The 18875-nt window shown below is 48.9% G+C and overlaps 1 protein-coding gene and 1 pseudogene across 1 annotated transcript in view; both read left to right on the forward strand.

Annotated features, from left to right (window-relative positions):
* SLCO2A1 (solute carrier organic anion transporter family member 2A1) overlaps positions 1-18875 on the forward strand; it is a 95109-nt gene that overhangs the window by 14348 nt on the left and 61886 nt on the right. The window lies entirely within an intron of this gene.
* LOC138416366 (KAT8 regulatory NSL complex subunit 2 pseudogene) lies at positions 1065-2349 on the forward strand (annotated as a pseudogene).

The following is an 18875-nucleotide window of genomic DNA, read 5'->3' on the forward strand; positions in this document are numbered from 1 at the left end:
GATTAACTCACCCAGCCAGCTTGTTGGGCATGGAGGGAACAATACCTAGGAAATGTCAGTGGGATAGGTATGGGATGTGGGTGCAGGCCATGCCTGGGCTGAGCCCCTGGGACACCCCAGGAGACGAGCTGGCTAGAGGATGCAGTGAGGCCCCTGTGGGCTTGGGGAGAGGGGGTGCCTGGTTGGGGGCAGACAGCAGGCAGCAAGGGCCACACTGGTCCTGCCCTACTGGCTGCCTGAGAGACTGCAGGATGGATTAAACTGGTTTTAGAAGCCCTTCCTGCCGTGTTCAGGCCCTGATGAGATTGTCCTGCTTTGCCTTTTATTCACAGTGCATTTGAGGGAAGTGGGGGGAGCTAAGCATCTTTCGCTCACAAGCCTGTACTGCATGCCTACTGTGGAGGCACTTCCCAGTCGTCACTGGTTGCACTCAGCTCCCAAAGAGGCCCCCATGTTTCCAAGAAACAAGGATCTGTAGCGCCCTGCCTCTCAGCGTGACCCACGGCCTCGGTATGTGTAGGACCGAAGGGATTCCCAGGATGTAGACTTTCAGGGTGGTTTTTTTTTAATATAAATTTATTTATTTTAATTGGAGGCTAATTACTTTACAATATTGTATTGGTTTTGCCATACATCAATATGAACCTGCCATGGGTGTACACGTGTTCCCCATCCTTCAGTTTTAAAACTGAAGATGTTCTGGGCAGATGGGGATAAGTTGGTCACCCCACTGCCTCCCTTGCTGTGACATTTTATAAGAATGGACTTCCAGCCCCTGACTATAGGGTGGGAGAGGAGACTATGGCAGGTCAAGGACGGTACCCAGGATGGAAATAAACCTCACGGCAGGAAGGAATTGGAGGCTTCCAGGAGAAGACGGGTGGCAGGGCCCACTTCTCCCTCTTGTTTGTATGTGAAAGTCCTCCCGTCTGGCCCTGCCTTCATTGCCCATTATGACTTGTACAACATTTTTAACCTACTGTGTAGAATCCACACAAGTAATGATAAAACTGAGCTATAGAAACAGCGCTGGAGTGGAGTGGCGCAGTGGCAGAGGTTTCAGTATGACCAGGATGCAGGTCCACATCTTGCTAACCGATCGAGTGAGGATCACCCCAGTGCCCAGGTCTCAAGAGGCCCTGTGCTGTTCACTCATTCATCGCCCATGCTCGCAACCTTGTCTGGTGGGGCAGGAGTTGTGCTCAGCATATCCTCGAAGACAAGAATGTGCCTTGCAAGAGGCGAAAAATGGAAAAAGATGTCCCAGTGCTGCCCCAAAGCCTGAGAAGAAAGATGTGGTGCCCTTCTGTGCTGGACATGCCCGTGGAAATGCCCTGGTACTTCATGCTCAAGCGAAGGAGACCAGTCCAGGGCTTTTGGGTGAAGCATTCTTGTGCCAGCTGAGCTCACATGGTGGGACAGAGCTGGGTCTTAGACTCCAAAATGTAGCCGCAGTGAAGCCAGCCAAATTTCGAACATGCTGGCATCTACATAGCTGAAGAAGTGGCCTTGATTATGCATGAGAAGCTTATTCGTTTGAAGTTTTTGTGCACTGACCAGTTTAAATGACTTCAGCATCTGCTCAAAGAGAAGAAGCAATGTTGCTTACATAATTACAAAGCGGAACATGAAGCTCTAGGTAGTAGTCTCCTGAGTGGCCCGGAGAGACTTCTGGCCAAAGAACGAGAGAAATTAAAGCCTCTAAAATGTCTTCAGTGGTATCATCAGCACTATGGAGTGGAAGCCTTACTACACAGGCAAGCTGTAGGAGCGCAGAAAGCTGGCCACACACGGTACTGCCTAACAGTCTCATACCACTCTTTTCACTCAGAGGTGCTTGGTCTTTGTTGATTCCAGTGACCAGACTCCTGTTTGTGAGGACACAGATCGGGCTGTCTTCAGTGCTGCCAGGGGCGTGAACAGGTGCCCTGCAACAAACCAGTTCCTGTCAGCCATTCTGAAGCTCCTTTCTGCTGCCCACTGCATTTCAAGTTGCCTCAGACGTATAAGCCCGAGCTGTGGGTGATGGTATGCAGTGCCCTCCTTCACCCTTGCTTTTTGACCCTTCACTGACCCTTGAAGATCATCTGGTCAGAGAAATTGCTGAAGGTCCAGTGGACGTTTTGGACCACACACAGATTGCTGGAGATGGGTGCTGATCACAGGGATCTCAAAATTCTGAGAAAGCCTCCACAACCATTGCCTCAGAGTGGAGTGGCTGCTGTACACGGGAAGCCAGAACCCACCCATGTCAGCTGATAGTTGTTTTGGAAACCAGTTGACCTTGGGGGATTTGTATTTCCCATTCTCTAAGGAAGTATTTCTGACTGTCTCTCACTAAAGGACAACCCAGGCTACCTTGTTTTTCGTCTGGATTATTGAATGCTATATAGTCTAATCAAATGATGGGGGCAGGGACCAATAGTGTCTTTAAATTGTAATTTTTTTTTTTTCAATTGTGATGTTTTCCCACTCTAGGCAAAGAAGAGAGTAGGTGATTCCCATCATAGCTGCTGAGATTGGGGCTGTGCCTAAGGGGAGAGAGATTTTTGTAATGCTCTTTCCCAAGCCTTGGGATAGCGATAATCCCAGTGGCTCATTATCTCTGTCCAGCAGCCTATATTTTAGCCTTTCCTCACCTCTTCCCTAATTGAGTCATCTGAAGCTCCTCTCCTCAGTGGTCTCTGACCTATAGCCTCTGAGAAAATAGCCCACAGGACTGGGCCCTTCTTAACCATCCATCTTGCTTCTGAACTATGTTAAGTTTCTGTAGTGGCTATCTTATGTAAGATCCAATAAAAATATTATATATAGTTTTTATTAAATGTTAAATATATATAAATATATATTATATAATATGTTATATAATATATATATAATATTATGTTATATATATATATAAAAGAAACACCGTGCCCTTTACACTTTTCAGAATTACTGAATTAACTGAAATTCAGTGATGCGAAAGCTCATGTATTCAAAGAGGCTGGAATCTTCTTGGCAGTATCCTTGCACAGCAGTGATGGGGACCTCACCACATCACCAGGCAGGCCCGACAGCTGTGGCCCCACAGGCAGTAGGCAGCTCTCTCCCATGTGGGGTCCTGTCTGCCCTTCTGTGTCTATCCCCTGGAGCCAATCCAGCAGAGCCCCTCTTCCTGGTCACTTTCCTCACTGTGTCTGATAGAAGGGCAGTCTTCCTTCTCCCACAGGTCCCTCTAACTGGGTTGACACAGAAAGCCCCAGGGGCCTGGGCTACCCTCTTTAAAAGCCTATTTGGCCCTGAAGGTAGGTCTTGCTGAGGGGCAGATGTGGCCCCCAACTGCTCTTTTCCCATATCACAGAGCTGTGACCAGAACCTCACTGGTTCTGGTCATCACTCACAACGGGGTCTCAGGCCCTGTGGAGGCTGGTGGGCCTGGATTTCCTGGAACCAGCAAAAATCTTCCTATGATGGGCATCCTCACCCCATCAGGCCCTGCCAGTTTGTTATGCCCTTAGGAGCCCAAGGCCTACTCAAACGCTGCCTTCTCTCCACCATCTTCTCTCACTTCTCCCTGACTTGGGAGCTCTTACTGAGAATCCTTGCCAAGCGTGGAAGAGCCCTGGATAGGTTGTTGGGTCCATTCTCCAGGCTCCAGCTGGGCAACATCTCTCTGGAGCAAGCAGACACGGGGCTTGCTGGGACCACACTCCCTGACTTTATCACCAGGGAGTGGGACGGAGATCCTTACAGAGGGCATCTGCCCTAATGCCAATGGGGACACTTCTGTGGATCCCTGCCTGTACCCTAGACCACACCCCCCACATCCCACCCACCCATGGCCAAGCCAAAGTGATGTAGAACTGGCCTTGCTAGTGGGCCATCTGCAGCCCTGGACCCTGTCACTGACTTGGACAAGTGAGCCTTGGGGCCGTGGCTGCCTCTTCACTTTCAGACTGCTGCTGCTCTTGGGACGCTGCCCTGCTGGGCTTGCTGCTGCTCCAGCCTCCCTGTCCCGGGAAAGCTTGGGTCCCGTGAATCAACTTGTAAGTTTAATACACAAACATGTACATATAGTTCACAAGGAGTGGGGACAAGTGTTAGTCAGGCCTGATTTGGTTTACCTTAAAGTCACAAGTATTTAGAATTCCCACCCTCAGCACCAACACATTTTTAGGAGCAATTATGACTTTCTGAGCTATCACCACAAAATGCAATGCATTTTATTAGGACGCATCTGTGTGATAAAACATGGGGCATATGGGTATATAGCTGTGAATGCCAGCGCATTGGGGGGCACCTGTATGTGCCAAATTTAGGGACAAAACAAGGTCAGGTCTTTTCAGTAATGCTCTCTGTGCTGTGGGGCGCATGATGTCCATGTTGTAGAGTGGAGAAACTTGATGGGCAGTTCGAGGGAACTGCCGCATCACACAGTGATAGAGCTGGGGTTCAGGGACACTGTCTTAAGAGCCAGTTTGTGTCCCACCTCAAACCCTGACCAGCCAAGCCAGGCCTTTGCTACTTCAGTCTCCAGACCGACAGACACAGCAGGCTGCTTACTTATATTTATTGCTTTATTTTCCCAAGCCAAACTTAATACTGGTGGCCCCCAAATTCCTTGTTCCTCAGTTTTCCTCCCTTGCTGCACCTTCCCTCACCCACAGCAAATACGCATTGACAACAGGCCCTGGCATGGGGTGGGGGCAGCAATCAAGAGGCTTAGAAACCCTTCCTGAATGAATAAATGGAAACCCAGTCCACTGAACAATGCGTAATCATGTAATTCATCTGTTCAGAAACTTACAGTGAGGAAACGACTTGTGTATCTAGCATTTGGCAAGACAGTAAATAAATCCTGGGACATCCGCCTATGAAATATTTACAAGTCAGGTTTTAAAGATTTATTGTGAACAGTTTTGGCTTGGGGGAAGAGTTCTTTCCATAAATTTAAGTAGAGGTGGCAGGATGGACATCCGTGTGAAGAGATGGTCCGGATCCACAAGACTTGAAGAGGATATGCCTGAACAGAGGTCGTTCTCTGAGTGGGAAGCCTATAAACGGTTTTGTTCTTCCTCTTTGTGACATTCTGTGTTTTTCATGTTTTTATAATCAACGTGTCCCGCATTTATAATTAGAAGAAACTACCAATTAAAAGCCCTGAAGTTTGTGATGATACCCCCCCACACACACACACACACACACACCTTTGCCTGGTGCAGCGAGGTCTGTCATTGTGGTCTGTGAAATGAGATGTGAGGTGGGAGGAGGCTGGTCTCCAGGTCCCTGAGGATGGACCAAGGATGCGGCCAGGAGGGCAGCCAGGGGGCGGGATTGTCTGCAAGGACCATTCCTATGCCAGTCACTGTTCCAGCTGCCTTTTTTTTTTTGGTTGCACTGGGTCTTCGTTGTTGCATGCAGGTTTTCTCTGGTTTCGGTGCACAGGCTTCTCATTGTCGTGACTTCTCTTGTTGCAGAGCACAGGCTCTAGGCGCGCAGGCTTCAGTGGCTGTGGCTTTCAGGCTCAGTAGTTGTGGCGCATGGGCTGGGTTGCCCCCTGGCATGTGGAATCTGCCCAGACCAGGGGTGGAACCTGTGTCCCCTTCATCGGCAGACAGATTCTTAACCACTAGACCACCAGGGAAGTCTTCCCACTGCATTTTTTTTTTTTTTAGTTTTATGGCTCCTCAGTGATGGAGATGAAGTAAGATAATAATACCTTAGTTCTTAAAGAGAGGCAAACCTATGGAACATTTTTTTTTCTGGGAAGATTGAGAAGTGTTTCTGTCCAGGAGGCCTCTCTGCTGTTCTGGTGCCCACTCCCAAAGGCTGGCTTAGAGCTTGGGAATCCAGTCCTAAGGGTTGGCCAAACATCTTAGGGAAGTGAGTGTACCTGATGGGCTCTGTGCCATTTAGGAAGAGTGGGCCTGAGTGGTGAGGACAGAGGCCAGGAAGGACAGCATCTGCTCAGGGGTGCCTGGGATCCAGTGCCGAGTCTGGAGTTTATACCTGGTAGAATGTGGCAGCATCACTAGGTGGGCTTTCATGCAATCGCTTTGGTCAGCCGTGAGTCATTTGGTGACCACTGTTTGCAAGTTGGCACTCTGCTAATGTCATAGACAGCAGGGGTTTCAGAACTCTGAGGCCAGGAATGGTGTCAGGATGGCTGCCTGAAATGCAGTCATTCATTCATTTATTCATTGTTGTTCAGTAATTCAGTCATGTCTGACTCTTTGAGACGCTATGGACTGCAGCATGCCAGGCTTCCTTGCCCTTCACTGTCTCCCAGAGTGTACTCAAACTCATGTCCATTGAGTCAGTGATGCCACCCAACCATCTCATCCTCTGTCGTCCCCTTCTCCTCCTGCCCTCAATCTGTCCCAGCATCAGGGGCTTTTCCAATGAATTAGCTCTTCACACCAGGTGGCCAAAGTATTGGAGCTTCAGCTTCAGCATCAGTCCTTTCAATGAATATTCAGGGTTGATTTCCTTTAGGATTGACTGTTTTGATATCCTTGCTGTCCAAGGGATTCTCAAGAGCCTTCTCCAGCATCACAGTTTGAAAGCATCAATTCTTTGGCACTCAGCCTTCTTTATGATCCAACTCTCACATCCATATGTGACTACTGGAAAAACCATAGCTTTGACTAGATGGACCTTTTTCAGCAAAGTGATGTCTCTGCTTCATGCAGTACGTAGTTATTGATCACCTAGTCTCAACCATTGGAGGTACAATGATGAACAAAACAGAGTGGACCAAGCCCTCCTGAGCGACATAAACAGCGGGCAGATGCACAGATAGATGCAAAGTTGTGTGTCAAATAAGAGGGGAAAGAATTGGGTTTTGTGAGGGTGGAGGAGGTAGAAACAGAGCTGGATTCTGCTCAATGCATCTGGGGTCATGTACTCTGAACTCTCACATGCCACCTCATGCTTCTGCTATTTAACCTCTGCATGGGGAACACAACTGTGAATCAGAAGGTGCCTGTCTTCCAAAGGCGCTTTTTTTTAATTTTTTTTCTGTTTACAGGTTTATTCAACATAAAACAACCCCCTTCTAAAGGCTCTTGTTAGTTGCAGTAAGATGAGAGAACTATAGTGAATTGTGGTTTTCATCAATATGACAGGTTTACATAACATGGGACCCTCCTATTACAAATACTTAGAGTTTTTGGATAAAATAGAATACCATCAAATATTTGAATACAGAGCTGAACTTGTAAGAAAGGAAGTGAAATCTTCAGGGGCAGGAAGTGATGAACAGTGTATCTGCTGACTCTGTAGCAAGGATTGAGGGGAAACTGTGTATAGAGACTCTCAAGAAACTCGTGATGGAGATTGGGTATTAGTAATCTCACAGGCACCAAATATGACATAGGGTGTTCGCACACAAACTCATGCATGAAATTGGGTCCTTGGTGAGAAAATAACCAGAAAAACTCTGCCCACCACCTGGTTAGAGGTAAGAGGCATATCTCTAACTGGACCTTTAGGTGAAATAATTCTGAGAAATCAAAACCTCATGTCTGAGCCATGTGAACTTGGAAGCAGAATGTATACTCTCCACACAGTATGGGGATCTCTAATCAAATAAATTAGCATAAGAAATTGCTTCTGGACTGGTGCTAACTCTTTGCTGTCTGGTAGACACAGAGGAAAACCACTCTGGAGGGATACTTCTGCAATCCAGGCCAAAAGTATCCCAAGAGAAGGCTGTGCGCATGGAAGAGGAGCTTCCACTAAACAGTCACACAGGAAACGACCCCCCATAAGCCACAGACAGCACATATATCATTGAGGAAGACTAGCACCTCAAGATTTTGAGATAATGGTACACTTTGAAAGAGACTATAAAATTGTATTGAGGGCTTCCCTGGTAGTTCTGTGGTTAAGAATCTACCATGCAATGCAGGGGACACTGGTCTGATCCCTGGTCTGAGAAGATTCCACATGCTGAGGGGCAACGAAGCCCATGCAACATGACAACTGAGCCTGAGCTCTAAGGGCCGGGAGCCACAGTTACTGAGTAGTGGGCAGCGACCGCGGAAGCCCATGTGCCCTGGAGCCCACACTCCACAAGAGAAGCCACCCCGAAGAGCAGCCCGAACACCACGCCTAGAAGTAGCCCCACTCCTGGCAGCTAGAGAAAGCCCACGCGCAGCAGCGAAGACCAGTGGAGCCAGTGAATACATATAAATATATACTGACACGTTTAAAGAAGTGTACGAAGAAATAGAAAACACCAGGGGAGAACAAAGGAACAAGCAGATTTGAGAAACACGTAGAAATTCTATAGCTATAGAAAGTAAAAAGTGAATGGTTAGGTAGTAGGTTAGATGCAATGACTGGTTAATTAACAGATTAGATAAGTTCCCAATTTGAAGTCCTTAACTTAATGACATCTGCACTAAATGATAGTAAGTGGAAGATAGGGTTGAAGAGTCACCTGAATGCAGCGTAGAGGAATAAAGAAGTGGAAACTGTGACACTTCCAGAGGAGAAACCTGGCAAGCACAGCCTTGGCCACGTGACCAAGGTTAGCATCACCAGTGATAAGTTATCTTGAAAATATGTACCCTTTAACTAATAGGGTGAGAAGAGCGTTTCACCTCTGTGGTCTTCCTCCCTGAAATATATAACCCCTGTCTAACCTCGAGAAAATCATCAACAAACCCAATCTGAAGAGCATTTTACAAAATATCTGATTAATACTCTTCCAAACTAGGGATGTCTGAATGTCTTGTCACAGTCAAGAGGAGCCTAAGGAGACCAGACAGCCAAATGTGGTGTGGTGTCCTGGCTGGGATTCTGGGACAGAAAAAGGACATGAGAAAACCTAGTGAGATCTGAATAAAGTATAGTTTCATGAGTTAAAAGAAAAAAGAAGTGAAAACTATAAAAGGCAGTTTAAGAGACATGGAAACAGTAAAAATAAAGTCCAATATAAGTCTGAAAAGAGTCCAAAGAAGAGAACAGAATGAATAGGTGAAATAGAACTGAAAACATGACAAAAAAATCTCCAGAATTAATAAGACATATAGTACCTCAATGGAGAAGGCAATGGCACCCCACGCCAATACTCTTGCCTGGAAAATCCCATGGATGGAGGAACCTGGTGGGCTACAGTCCATGGGGTCCCACAGAGTCGGACACGACTGAGCAACTTCACTTTCACTTTCATGCACTGGAGAAGGAAATGGCAACCCACTCCAGTGTTCTTGCCTGGAGAATCCCAGGGACGGGGGAGCCTGGTGGGCTGCTGTCTATGGGGTCGCACAAAGTCGGACACGACTGAAGTGATTTAGCAGTAGCAGCATAGTACCTCAAAATTAAAAAAAAAAAAGGCACAGTAATGTCTAACAGGAATTTACAAAAAGAAAGTATCCCTATACGTATCATGTATACTTTCCTGCACCAGCTTCCCTGGTGGCTCAGTGGTAAAGAGTCTGCCTGCAATGCAGGAGACCCTAGTGCGATCCCTTATTTGGGAAGATCCCCTGGAAAAGGGAATGGCTACCTACACCAGTATTCTTGCCTGGAGAATTCCATGGACAGAAGAACCTGGAGGGCCCTAGTCCATGAGGTCTCAAAGAGTCAGACACAACGGAGAGACTAACAGGCTGATTTGACTTGGGTCCCTTACTTCTGTCTCCTACCCAGACTCAAGAAAAGGAAAGTAGCTCACTTCTGGGCTCTTTTCTCCAGCATCATCTGTTCTCTGATCTACAGTTATAATTTCCCCCCTGGAGAAAGGAATGGCCACCCACTCCAGTATTCTTGCCTCGAGAATCCCATGGACAGAGGAGCCTGGTGGGTTACAGTCCATGGGGTTGCAAAGAGTCAGACGTGACTGAAAAACTAAGCACGGTGTCAGTATATAGGGGTTGGGGGGCCATTATTTTGCCTACTGCAGGGTTTAATCACACCAGAGCCAGTAGATACAAACACACAAATGTATGTATTGATATATGCGTTAAGAGATTTATTTCAAGGAATTGGCCTATACAATTGTGGGGGCTGAATAAGCAAACCCAGAATTCACAGGGCAAGCAGTCAGGAAAGGATGATCACAGGCATTGGGCCAAAGCTCCTGTTGAGGGGAGTCAATCTCTCTCTTTTTCCACTGTGCTTTTAATGTCTTCTGATTATTTAAACCAGGCCCACCCAGGTTATCTAAGATAATCTTCCTGAAAGTCAACTCATTATATATTTTAATTACAGCTGCAAACTTGCTTCACAGCCAACACCTAGATTAATGTTTGATTGAATAACTGGAGACTGTAGTGTAGCCAAATGGACACATCAAAAGTGCTGTCACAGGGTCAAAGGGCAGTGACATTCAGGACAAGTATGGAACAGAATGTGGCAGCAGGGAGGAGAGGTGAGCACCCCTGGGCAATAGGCCTGCAAAAGGAGAGATTTACAGAGGGGCTTTGCTGACATCACTGATGGGAGGAATGGGTACATAGGGGTGAGCTTCTGCAAGGGAGCCTGAAATGGGGCATGGAATATTCTCCTTCCCACAGTGAAAATCCCATCATCAGTCTGTGCTTCTCTCCCCTCCACAGAGCAGACCCCCAGTGTATCACCAACATCTACTCTGCCCACTGGTGTTCGTCTCTGACCTGCTGCTGTGGTCATAGCCCCCTGGGCTGCAGACATGAGTTGGTCATGATACTGGAAAGGGGGTGAGCTCACGTCTGCCGCCCCCAAGGCTGCAGCTTGTAGGTGTCAAGTATTCACTTAGCTAATCTTTCCCCATCTACAGACACTTATTGATGATTTCATTCAGGAGTCTTGAAACCTGCTGGGAGAGAGCACAGCCAAACAGACCAGGTGTGGATGATGAAACCACATTGCCTTGCACTTGCCATTAAGCGCTCCAGGCAAGGCAGCGAGGATGTTCCAAGGAGCTGAGAGGCCAGTGGAGGTGCACAGTCAAAGCTAGCTGTGGGGTGCTCCTGGCTGCTCCCATGACAGCGCTGATAGAGCCTTAGCATGCAAACAGACCCCACACCCAGAGGGGCAGATGGCCAAGGGGAGGGCAGAGGAATCAAGGGTGTGCCTCTCAGTTTTAGCCTCATTCCTTTAATGGGTTTACAGTGGTTAGGCCCTGTCTCCAGGAAGGAAATGCTGGAAAGAAGGATTTGGGTTAGAGTTCAGGGGGCCTTACTTGAATCTGAGGCGATGGTTCCCGAAGTATGGCCCCTGTACCAGCAGCATTGGCATCACATGGGAGCTGGTTAGAAATGCGAGTTCTTGTGCCCTATTGCAGATCTACTGAATCCAAAGCTGGTGGTGGGGCACACCACTTTAACAAACCCGCTAGGCCACTCTACTGTGCCCTGAAGTTCAAGAACTTCTGCTCCGAGGCAAAGCACACATCAGAGCACTGATTCCTAAGCAGAGGTCACTGAGGCGGCTATGATAGTCTTGTCCCCACAGTATTCGTTAAAGTGACTGATGTGAAGTAACCGTATTAAACGGAAATGTTTGCCAGGGAATGTGAGTATCTAATGTGGAGTCGTAATTGATGGGAAGAACGTTGGGAAGCATTCCAGGCAGGCCAGTGGAGGCCTCCCAGGGCACACCGTGGAGAAAGGAGGTTGGGGAGGGGAGGGGGTAGACAGAGCCTTCTTGGGCTTGACGAACATGGTGGCCACGTGTTGAAATTGGGAGAATCTCCAGGGCAGCTTGGGCACACAGGCATGCTGTGCGAGGCTGAGTTCCGTTTTAACCTCTTTTTTCCAACAGGTGGTTTGGAAATGGCAAATTCTCTCAGAAGTCAAGATCAGGGGTATTCTAACTAGTGATATTTATAGCTTAAAGTTTACTGTAGGTGAACAGGGAATTTGAGAAATTGGCTTGCTTTCCCCCTTGCTCTCGCTTCTGCCCTCATTTCCTGTGTTTAGACTGGACATTTCACGTCATAGAAAAGACCTTGATACCCTGGACGACCCCTCCGGGCCACAGGGCAACAGTGGAGGTCCCTGTGGCCCACTCCCCTGGGCACTCCCTGGGGCCCTGAGTGGCAGAGGTGGGAGGAAGCGGCCAAGGATGCGGGTATCAGGGAAGGATGTTCGATTGCTTTTATCTAATGTACTTTTTGATGGGAAGGAGGCTAGCATGCCTTGCTTGGCCTCCTGCCTTGACCTTTCCCGTAAGAGTTTCCTTTCCTCTCTCAGTCCAACTTAACACCCGAGGAAATTTTCCAAGAAAGGTTTCGAGCATTTTCTGCAGTGCTGATGGTCCTCTCCTATCAGCTGAAGGCTGGATCCCACCCAGTGTCTTCTACCTTGCCCTCTCCAGACCCTGCAAGTGTTTCTGCCTTTCCCCTGCTCTTTGCTGACCTGAAGAGTGGAGTGGGGAGGAAGGCAGACAAAGCGGAGGTCAAGGGGAGGCACATAGGAGTCCAAGAGGTGAGGCTGTGGAAGGGGTGGCCCTCAGTCCAGAAAGGGCCAGAGATAAATGGAAGTGGTGGAGAGAGGGGAACTAGAATAGAGGCTCCTTTTGGGGCAGAGATATCCTGGGCCACTGTGCTTGCCAGGGGTGAGCAAAGAAGACCAAGCAGATGTGCTGACCACTGCATTTGGATGTAGCCTTCGGTGACAGAGCTGCCCACCCCTGGAGCAGGGGGCCAGACGAACAGACTCTTACCCATTTAAAGACTAGACACAAGACTGGACTTGGACCAAATCATATATATTGTTAGAAATCAGGTCACCTCTGTCAGGCACCAGATCCTTTATCTTTCAAGTCAGAATTCCCATGTCCCAGAGAGCCCCATCAAAGGCCGGTTTTTCCTCCAGATTCTTCTGCAAATTTAGCTAGTGACGTTCTGTTAGGAGAGATCCCTGGGGCTCCACTGCAGGCAAACCTTCCATCCATAGATGGTGTCGTGCATCTGTGTGACGTCTAACAAGGCATGAGGTTCTGCCCTCGTGGAACAAAAGGTAACAGAGATAATCAGACAAGACATCTTCCCACAGCTGCCTTCTTGCTCAAAGATTGTCAACATAAAGCCCTAAGGGGATTGATTTCAAGACCCCAAATAGTGATTACTGAGTCACCATTTTAATTTAGTGATTAGTCCCTGGATTCTATATGGTCCTGAAGGGATCTTCTTTCTTCCTGGGTGTGGGGTTAAATAGCTGTCAGAAGTGAGGCTCTTTTTCCCTAGGGGCACCTGCCAGCTCGCCTGAAACCAGGGATGGCTCCATTAATGTCCCCTTGGGTCTTTCCCTGCCCCGCAGCCCAGTTCTGCCTCCCACCACTTACCCTGCTCCCCATTGTCTTTGGAGCCTCCTGCTTCCCTTTCCTTGGTCTTCAGATGCTCACCACCCCCACCTCTCCTTAGTCATGACCTTCTCCCTTGCTAATGTCCCCTGGTCTACTGACACACCCTGATTGGAGGCTTCTTCAGTCTTGTCCCCAAATCCTCCTTTGGCCTCCCTGCCTCTACTCTGCTACAGGTTGTTGTTTTCCAGTCGCTCAGTGATGTCTGACTTTTTGTGACTCCATGAGCTGCAGCACACCAGGCTTCCCTGTCCTTCACCATCTCCTAGAGTTTGCTCAAACTCATATCCATTGAGTCGATGTTGCCATCCAACCATCTCATCCTCTGCTGCCCCCTTCTCCTCCTGCCTTCAGTCTTTCCCAGCAAAAGGGTTTTTCCAGTGAGTCGGCTCTTTGCATCAGGTGGCCAAAGTATTGGAGCTTCAGCATCAGTACTTTCAACGAATATTCAGGGTTGATTTCCTTTAGGATTGACTGGTTTGATCTTCTTGCTGTCCAAGGGATTCTCAAGAGTCTTCTGCAACACCACAGTTTGAAAGCATCAGTTCTTCAGTGCTCAGCCTTCTATACGGTCCAACTCTCACATTTGTATATGACTACTGGAAAACCCATAGCTTTGACTATATGGACTTTTGTCAGCAGCTTTACTTCCAAGGAGGAAGCATCTTTTAATTTCACGGCTGCCATCACCATCCACAATGATGTTGGAGCCCAAGAAAATAAAATCTGTCACTGCTTCTACTTTTCCCCTTTCTATTTGCCATGAAGTGATGGGACCAGATGCCATGATCTTAGTTTTTTTTTTTTCAATGTTGAGTTTCAAGCCAGGTTTTTCACTCTCCTCTTTCACCCTCTTCAAGAGGCTCTTTAGTTCCTCCTCATTTTCTGCCATTAGAGTAATATCATCTACGCATCTCAGTTTGTTGATAGTTTTCCTGGCGATCTTGATTCCAGCTTGTGATTCATCCAGCCCAGCATTTTGCATAATGTACTCTGCATATAAGTTAAATAAGCAGGGTGACAGTATACAGCCTTGTCACACTCCTTTCCCAATTTTAAACCTGTCAGTTGTTCCATGTCTGATACTAACTTTTGCTTCTTGACATGCCTACAGATTTCTCAGGAAACATGTAAGGTGTTGTGTGTGGGGTGGTGTATGTGTGTACACATACCTCATCGTATTTACAAACTGCTCCAGAGGGGTTGAGCCCTGCTTAACCCATAATGATATTCAATAAACATTTGCTTATCACATTACTTCAAGTGTTCCTTCTAGGAGAAATTAGCAATGATGTACCCCTGTATCCCCTGCCCCCTCTATCCCCCCCTAAGATTTGTTAAAGCAAATAGACCAAGGGAATTGTAGACTGTGTCTGCACCTTTGCCAGAGGGAGGCACCATTTCAGTCTTCATAAGGAGACGCAGCATCCCGTGAAGGTTAAGTCTTGACTTGTGTGTTTTTTGAACTAAGGAAGGTCTTTCTGATCCGCTGGATAACCATGATGGCCCTGGGATCCCAATTGTGATGGTGTCAGAGAGAAAGGTCCACAGGTTCCTAAGGGGATGTGTCAGCAGGGGAGTAGCCTAAATAAAGGAAGCGATGTTCAAACAGAGCTTGACAAGGGGAATCAGGCCAGCAAGGAGGCAAGGGAAGGGGTGGGAGAATGTTCTAGGCATAGGGAAGCATACACAAGGACTCTGAACCTGGATGAAAAAGGCCACATTTAAAGAGTAGATACAAGTTCAGTGTGTTGGGGTTGCTGAGCCAGGAGACCTCTTAAAGGTTTGCAGGCTGCAGGCTTTGGTTTAGAGCAAGCCTAGAAAAGCCAATCAGGGAACTTCCCCGGGGGTCCATGCTCACAAGGCAGGGAGCCTGGGTTCAATCCCTGGTTGGGGAACTAGAAACCGCATGCTGCAACCAACTCCCAGTGCAGTCGAATAAATAAATAAATAGATAAATAAATAAAAAAAGAAAAGCCAATCAGTCTGGAGTTCAGTCTTTCATAAGGTCCAGACAGATTGGTGGGGAGACGTTTCTGGCCTGTGGAGAAATGCCTGGAGACTGACCCTGCTACCTGTGAGAATTTGCCCTCTGCTAAGACGGCAGGGCACCCTACAGGACAGCTTTGAAAGGCAGGAGGGGAGGCGGTTTCACTTTGTGGAGACAAGGAAGGCCCCTCCATTCCACATGGGCTTCCTGTAACTACTTGGCTCCCACAGAGGAGAGGTCCACACGTTTAGGGAAAATTCTCATGGAACGTGAGTCAGGTCCCTCCAGGAATGGAGAGAATGTGGGAGAGCCTGGGGATAAGAAGGAGGCACCCAGGTCAGGGGAGCCCAGAGGCAATCAAATCAAGGGTGGGAGGGGCAGAGGCATAGGAGGCCTTGGCTGTCCTGGTGTTTGTCCACAGAGGACAACCGTGAGCAATAGAAGAATTAGGAAAACAGCTGGGTGGATTGGGAGGGACATGAACAGCTAAGAAAGCAACCAGATTTCTCAGTCGCCTGAAGAGGGGGTGAGTGCAGAGTCTCTGAAGCTGGAGGAGGAAATGTAGTGGGCCCAGGAGAGGTAAAGATGGTTTCTAGCAGGGTCAGCTGAGGACGTCTGGGCCAGAGGGACAGGATTCTGTCATTGAACAGAATGAAGAGGACCAAGGGAGTTGCAGGCATGCTTCCTGTGATTGCCAGAAATCCTTGGCTTGTAGCCACATCACTCCAGTGTCTTCTGCCTCCAGTGTCCTGTGTCTCTGGATCCAAATTTGCTCTTGTACGGGCGCCTGTCATTGGATTAAGGCTCACCCTACTCCAGGATGACCTCACCATAACTTGATTATATTTGCAAAGACCCTATTTCCAATAATGTCACATTCACAAGCACCAGGGGTTAGGCCTTTGACATATCTCTTTGGAGACACAATTCAGCCCATAATATCCAGCAAGGAGGCTGGGGACAGCACAGGTCATAGAAAGTGTCCCTAGCAGAGGCAGAGGGTGGAGACAGGTAAGATCAGTCATGAGGATCATAACAAAGATGCTGGGGGACCCCCTGGGGTCTGCAGGGGAGAGGGGCTTGTGGGGAGGGGAAGTGGGGGCCTACGGGGCATGATGGCGACAGATATTCTGAGTTCCCCGCCAGAGTTACCTGCAGGTAGCGTGGTTCCTTTGGGTTCATATCCTTGATATTCTGACTGTCATCAATCAGTAGGGAATGGAGACCACCAGCTTCCACGTGCCTCTGGGGATCTCCAGGAGGTCAAGGGTGGGACTCGGCACTTAGAAAGGACACGTCATCCTCCTCATGCATCTGACACAGCCTTTCCTCCTGCCGTGCTCCTGCTAGCGGTCAGGAAAGCAGAAGGAAGTCACGCCACGAAGTGTGGCAATTGTGCTGTGTTGGGGCATCTGCCCTGAATATCTTGTCCGCTGGCAGGGGCTGGCTGGAGTTTCCAGGGAGCTGCTGTCACTTTCAGATTGATGGGGTCTTGAGGAAGCAGGCATGCCTGAGGATCACTGTGGTTGGGAATGGGCAGGGGAATGCTGGAGTGAGCAGGATGGGGCGTGAAGATGCCTCTGTGCAGGAGAATGTTGCTGCTAGGGGCAGCCTGTCGCAGGGGAGCACGCCTTTCTGCTGCTTGTGCACGGCTCTGGAACACTACAGCCTCAGGAGGCGCTCTGACATCAGGTCGGCCAGCGAGGTGGACAGTGACAATGAGCAGACCCGGAGTCTTGGCGTCCGTGCACGCCCATGTCCTGGCCTGTCCTGGTGGGCAGCCGGCCCACCCTTTGTCTCAGGCGTGTCTGCTGTCTTTGACTCTATTACAGGTTCTTCAAGCTTGGTTCTCAGATTTCCAGGGACTTTGATTGGGCTGGGTGTGCTGTGGTTTATCAGGAACTCGGCGGCCTCTGAGAGGGTGAGCACAGGCTTCCAGGCAGAGCTTCCCTGGGCGAGGGTTACTTCCTCGTCCTGCTGGGGCACCTACCGTTCCCTATAGAACCTCAAACTCTACATGGGGCAGCCTTGGGGGGACACCCAGACCTGCCCCCCTTCACTGCTCAGTGTGACTCCAGTCTTTCTGTTAAAAAGCCTGGCAGGGCCAAGAGGTGAACATGAGTCCAGGATTTCATTTTTCCAAATGGAGATGTTTGGGAGCTCTGATGTGCACCTGGCCCTGGGTGTCACCCTGCTGACAGTGAAAGAATTAACAAGGATTTGCTATGTAATTGATTTATCTCCTTGGGAGATAAATGGGCACAATAGAAGGAAAAAAGGGAAAAACCCCTATATCTTCAAGGAATTCACAATCTGCTTTAATAATTTTACATCTTCCTACTCGTGGCTTACAGGTGCTGATGTAACCAGTGGTTACATTCCCTGAATTTCATTCTTGCCCTTTGATTTATCGTCGGATATTTGCCGAGCAGATCACCTCTTCCTCATAAAGTAGTAGCCGGCCGTTCTTTGCGGTCATCTCCCTCCTCCGCCCGCTGGCTGGCGACGGCTCTGTGCTGGATGCCAGGATTGCCGCAGGGCCCCAAACACTCAAGGTAGCTGTAATTGCAGTCTGGGCTCAGGGCCATGAAGGAACAATGGAGGATGTGTGACAGGAGGGACGTTCTTCACCATCATATAGATACGTGAGTAGAAGCTAAACAAGGGAGGGGGTGGGAATGAAGAGCCCCCCGCCCCAGACCCTGGTAGACAGAATGGGCCCCACCCCCAGAAGCTCTAAGGTAATACGTCATCTCACACAGGTGATGAGTTTTCCAGCCAGCTACGGATTTTACTGCCTGTTATCCCAGACTGTAGCTAGGGTAGTACCCAAGGAGAGGCCGTGGTGGCGGGAAGCTCAGCGAGGCCAGAGGTGGACCCGAGCTGGAACAGGGAGGCCCTGCAGGCTGGGGCGCTCTGCTCGATCTTGATCTGAGCTGGTGGAATTCCGCTGGAGGGATTTTTCATGGGTCATGAGAGGCTCTGATCTCCATCTTCAGAAGATCACGCTGACACACCATGTGATTGTATTTCTGTAAAGTCCCAAACCGGCGAACTTTGTGAGCTGCTAGAGGACAGGAGATCACTACCTTGGAGGGGAGGGGGACTGAGAGGGCGCCCGAGGCAGCCTGGGAAGCTAGAAATGTTCGGTTTCTCGCTCTGCGTGCTGTCCCTCTGGCACTTTATCAAGCTGACTTGTGCCTTTTTGTGGCGAATGTTATCCATTCTTCAAAGATCACTCTGGCTGCTGGCTAGAGAACAGATTGGAAGGAGGAAGGAGTGGGCTCCAGGAAAGGATAGACACACCTGAGCTGCAGTGGCCAGGTGGGCCTGCCAGCCTCTGGATGGAAGGCGGCTGTGGAGGCGGAGACACAGCGTAGCTTAGAGCCCTGGTTTGGAGGTGAAAGTACAGGGAGAGAACTGGAATCTGAAGGAGGCAGTGCAGGGTCACCTGGTTGTTTGAGGTATGAATTTCAGATTCTGGTTGTTGGGAGTAAAGTCGAGCTGTGTGGGAAGAAGGGGGTGGAGGTGGGAGGGCTGCAGTCTAGCATGGACTAGAGGCTTTGGCGTGCCACGAGGGTGAGCTCTGTGGTGGACGAGCAGGATG

This window comes from Ovis canadensis, chromosome 1 (assembly GCF_042477335.2).
Source record: "Ovis canadensis isolate MfBH-ARS-UI-01 breed Bighorn chromosome 1, ARS-UI_OviCan_v2, whole genome shotgun sequence".
Lineage (NCBI taxonomy): Eukaryota > Metazoa > Chordata > Mammalia > Artiodactyla > Bovidae > Ovis > Ovis canadensis.